This window comes from Perca fluviatilis, chromosome 7 (assembly GCF_010015445.1).
Source record: "Perca fluviatilis chromosome 7, GENO_Pfluv_1.0, whole genome shotgun sequence".
Classification (NCBI taxonomy): domain Eukaryota; kingdom Metazoa; phylum Chordata; class Actinopteri; order Perciformes; family Percidae; genus Perca; species Perca fluviatilis.
In genome coordinates, this window is record NC_053118.1 from 4,037,087 (window position 1) to 4,042,436 (window position 5,350).

The following is a 5,350-nucleotide window of genomic DNA, read 5'->3' on the forward strand; positions in this document are numbered from 1 at the left end:
CGTAATGTAGTTACTGTCCAGTCACTTAACTTTATGTTTTACTTTTTGTTGAAGCTAAATTGACCATAGGCCTAGCTAACGTTACATAAAACTGACATTGGCGGTTTATAATCGGCTTTAACAGGGACTAAACACGTTTGATGGACATATTGAATCACATTTGACTTTGAGATCAATACAATTATCAATATCACAATCATTGTTATTGGTACTTTTCTGTTTCATGTTTATAGCAAGGGTAACTTTGGTAAACTGTTAGTTGATGTTTGTTTGCTTGTTTGTTTCACTAGATATCCCTCATTAAAAAGGGGGTTCTTGCTAAGAATATCACTATCTTCTACAAAATGTCAGGAATACACCGTGGTCATTGCAAAACAGTAGTTTGCAATACTAAAAATACTGCATCCTCACAAAAGAGCAGTATTTTTTGATAGTAGCTTTCACATAGTGTGTCTGTTTTTATGTTGGTATGATGTATAGTGGAAGATCAGAAAACATGGGCAGGAGTTGGGAGAGAAGGCAATGCAGAGATGAAGGACATCATAATAATAAATAACCACAATAATAGTTGTGTGTATAAGCCTGATCAACAAGTGAAAAGAGCCAGTTATGTTATTGCCATATTAGTTTGTTGCATGATGCAAATTACACACCTGTAATTCGACTCTATCTAGTATTTGGGGCAGGCGCAGTGCCACTCATAATTCTAATGTGTTGCTCTATTTTTCGCCCCCCTGTGTGTTCAAGGGGTCCTAGACTTTCTTTATCTATTACATTGTACTTGAATTATTAATTACCTCTGTATATTAATCTCTTTCAGATAAGAGGAAAGTGTTTGAAAACTGATTTGACGACCACTGCTGAATTGGCCTGCTCAGAGGAAGAGGCACTAATGATTCCAGAAGAGGAAGCCAAAGAAGGAGACCTACACAGACTTTGAAATGGGTAGGTAATAAACTATTATTAAATCATATCCATCTATCAACAGTAAATATTTTCACCCTTTGGAAGTTTTACTTAGGTTACATTTTGTATTCAAATGTAACCCTAATGTGCAGTGAAGGAGAGATACCACACGTCCTTCCTGCTGCTGCCAGACTTTATAATCAACACTGCTCCAAGTAGACCACACGCACCCTATCTGACAATTTACTCACGTGCAACATCAATGTACACCTTATTATGCAATATCAATAACTCCTCTGTACAATACTGTGAATACGGTATTATTAAACTTTCTGTCTGTATACTGAACAGTTTTAACTGCTTTATTCTTGCATTTTTACTGATGCTTTTGTCATTGCACTTTCCTTTTGGTGCAGTATCACTGAAAATGTCCTTCACTGTGGGTTAATTAAGGATCTTATCTTGTTTAAAATTTTTATGTTTGTATTTTTCAGATCTCTCAATTGCCATGATGACCAAGATATTCAACGGGGAAATGTGGAAAGCTGCCATATTCCCAGTCATTACTTTGCCAAATCATCTGTGGTAAGTTTACAAAATCGTAATTGAAAATGGGGGTAGGAAGTAAAGAGAGGACAGCATAAAATGGCACCTTTGGTATCAAAAGTATATACTTTTTAAATAATTGTGATTACCATGAAACCTTGATGTTAGCCCTTTTAGAGAGAACGTTATGGTATATTTTATGGGACAATTTATAACATGCTATTTAAAGCTTTAATTTACAAAGTGATCTAAATACATATTGTTAGAATGGCACTTTAACAGCGGTTGAGGATAGATGGGATACAGCTACGGTGACGACAGTTAAGTTTAGGCACCAAAACGACTAGTTAAGTTCAGGAAACAGATTGTGGTTTGAATTAATACTAGAGGAATGAAACACATGTTTTCCTGGGTGAAAGTATAGCCAATATATTATTATATTAGTCTTATATTAGGCCTTACTGTTCAATTATATTTAAAGGCTAAATTGGAGCTTCTGAGGAAGATTTAGCAGAGAATTTAACTACGTTAATGACATTTTTCTTGCCATATTCTACTTGATGAAACCGGTCTATTCACATCTGCAAAAAAAAAATATTACTCAACCACTTCTTAAAAACAAAGGGAGATGAAACAAAAAATGTATTAAAAGATACTTCTTTAAATAACGCACAAAAACCCAAATCTTTTGTTCTTGTCACAGCAGCAGCACCGAGGGATCCTACTTTCCGGAGTATGAAGCCGACCATCAAGGACTTCCCCGACTGGCAACAGACTGGAGCAGAGGCTGTAGCAGGGACAGCATTTTTTTGCTACTGAAATAATTTACATTATGATAGACAGTGGACAACTGCTGTTGTGAAGCAGTGATATACAGCTCACGAGGGTGTAGTCAAAAGAGAGAAATACTGTATATTTCAGCGACTCCTACAAATTAAGAAAAATAATGAATTTTCTTAATAAATGTTATTCTTGGCTCAATTGTAAGTGTTTGGGTTCAAATAACATTGCCACGATCCCATAGGCATCAAAAAATTGAGAAAATGACGTTTTTTTAAAACTGAAACAGGGTGTTGGACATCCTGTTGTGCGTTCAAGCCCTTTTTATTACCACGGGTTTACAGACACGTCTCTACTGATTGGGTATCAGCTGGAACGCAGCCAATAATCGAGAGACACACCCACCAAACGAGAGAAAACATAACCTAAAAGCCGTTGCACACCGTTCCCAGGAAACGTGTGTGCCCCAGCTCTTTGCCTGAGGGGAATCCCACAGTCTCAGACTTTAAAAAACATTGGTTTAAGCTTTTAACCCTGGCATTGACTTTGGGCCAAATTGACCCGTTTTCAAATTTTGTTTTATATCAGAAAATATGGGACGTAGAAATAAGCGCTGAAAATGTGTAAAAGAAAAATGTAATAATTTTTTTTTCAAAGTTGACGGGAAGACATCACAAGGTAATGTTTTTGTACATTAGCCCTTAGTATAGACCACAGTAGGATAATTATCCCGAAATCTAGCTACATACAAGAATTGCTTTTAATGTGTTACAGTGTGCTATTTTCTATAATGATTTGAACTTGTGTAAATTGTCTTTTGAGTACCCTGAAAAGCGCTTTATAAATAAAATGTATTATTATAAGTAATTGTGTATGGTTTATCTATCTTACTTTAGCAATTCAATTTAGTAAAGATATTTAAAGTAATTTTGTGTGACCAGTTTTGTTAAATGGATTAATGCAGGATCAATTGATCGGCACATCTTCCTGACATCTGTACTACGTTTAACAGATGTCAGGAAGATGTACCTGAGACTGCATCTGTAAGATGTATAGCAGATGTTGGGACGATGTATATGAGCCCGCATCTTTACGATGTATGACATACATTAGAACGATGTATATGAGTACATCGTTATCGATGTATAACATACATTAGAACGATGTATATGAGTGCATCTGTACGATGTATGACATACGTTAGAACGATGTATATGAGTACATCTGTACGACGTATAACATACATTAGAACGATGTGTATGAGTGCATCTGTACGACGTATGAAATACGTTGGAACGATGTATATATATATATATATACGTCGCGGAGAGAGCGGCTATATGTCGCTGAAACGTAGAGCAGCGACGTCCCGGGGACGTCGTGCCAGTGAGCAAACGAGCAATCTACTACGTATCCCCGCCGCATTTTGATTACATCGCCAATACATCGTGGCGACGTATGTGTGCTTACTGGGTACCTGCCCGTGGACGGACGCTGCCTGCTGGCTGACTGCCCGCGGACGGACGCTACCTGCCCGCGGACGGACGCTGCCTGCCGGCCGGTGGTCTACAAGATTTCCTGGTAGATGTTTTGGTTCCGCTCCGCTGGAAAAGGAAAATGATAACTGGGAAAGCAAACATGACTAGCGGGAAACGAGCCCATGTCTCTGGGGGACGCCAACCATGGATGGTTGGGTTAAGAAAAACAACAACGGGAAAAGCAAACTTCACACGTGGGAAAAGATCTCCGGTCAGCTTGAAACTCCTGTGTTTTCCCCTCAGACCAATTGCCAGAGTGATAGAGAAATAGCTCTGCCAATTGCTATTTGGCAAGTGGGCGGAGTCTAACGTTTAGCTCCACCCACATTGAGCCACTCCTCGATCTGCGTACTGCAGTCAGGTGCAATTGACCCTTCGCTACGCCCCGCCCTCCTTAGTTACTGTTGCTAGGCCTGTCAAGCTTTCGGGCCTGGCACGTCTATTACTGTGATTACTGTATGTATGCACCAGTGTCAGACATTCCCAAGGAGATAATTAGTAATTTTTAGTGAAATATCTGAGAGAGCAAGACAAAGGGGACTGCAGTATGCATTCGAGGGATATATCCACGACATAATATGCAACCGATTAGAGAATAATTTCTTCAATGTTGAAGCTAAAACATGGTCATGCCATAATGTGAACCACCTCATACGCTGACCATTCAAATGGGAAACACACAAATTGAGGAACTATGTTCGTGCACAGCAGGGTAAGTGAAATCTGAAAATAATCTAATAATTATAAATCAAACATCTTATCCATAAGTCTTGTTGAATAAACACAAGACATTAGCCTGAACACTTTCAATGATAACATTCTCCTGCTTATATTTTTAGCGATTAACAAAATATGTCAGTGAGCCTCCGTCTTGCCTTTAATAATCTTAAGGACAATTCCGGCGCAAAACGAACCTTTATAACAGATGTGTAACCACTCGATTGTTCTCTGGGACATGTTTTCATGCTAATCAAATGTGTTTGTAGCTTGAAACAAGCTAGCGTGGACCGCTGATTAGCGGACCGCTGATTAGCTTACAACACTAGTATTCGGGGCACAGGGAAAGTACAAACGGATCGCTATTTATGCCACTAAAAAGGCTCAAATATCACCACACTTCAACGGTAGCATTATGAGGGTCCCTAAATGTGAACTGAAGCATTGAGAACATTTTAAGTGTATTGAACGAAGAGCCTCGGGAGCTCCGTGAAAGGCCTACGAGAGAGAGAGAGAGAGAGAGCTACCGGTAGTCAATGCCGCAACGCAGCCTCGTACTTGGGGAAACTGGTGGTGTACCTGCGGACATTGTGAAGCTATGGCCACCGAACAGGAGTGTCTGTGTTGCACGGAATGGGACCTGTTGCGTCGCAACACCCAAGAGACGCAGTGTTTTGTACAGTCTGAAGATTTCCCCTATCTGATAAAAAGGGCTGTACTTACCTACTACTACTACCGGTAGCGCTCTCTCACTCTCTCCCTTTCACGGAGCTCCCGCAGCTCTTTGTTCAATAAACTGTCTGTACACTTACACAGTTCCCAATGCTTCGGTTAACAATAAGGGATCATCATTATGCTACCGT

General features: G+C 39.5%; 1 long non-coding RNA gene across 1 annotated transcript; it reads left to right on the top strand.

Annotated features, from left to right (window-relative positions):
- The first annotated feature begins 844 nt into the window (after nucleotides 1-844).
- Nucleotides 845-2,262, top strand: LOC120561653. Its single transcript, XR_005639629.1, has 3 exons — nucleotides 845-945; nucleotides 1,401-1,491; nucleotides 2,156-2,262. It is a non-coding gene; the product is annotated as an uncharacterized LOC120561653 (long non-coding RNA).
- The last annotated feature ends 3,088 nt before the right edge of the window (nucleotides 2,263-5,350 follow it).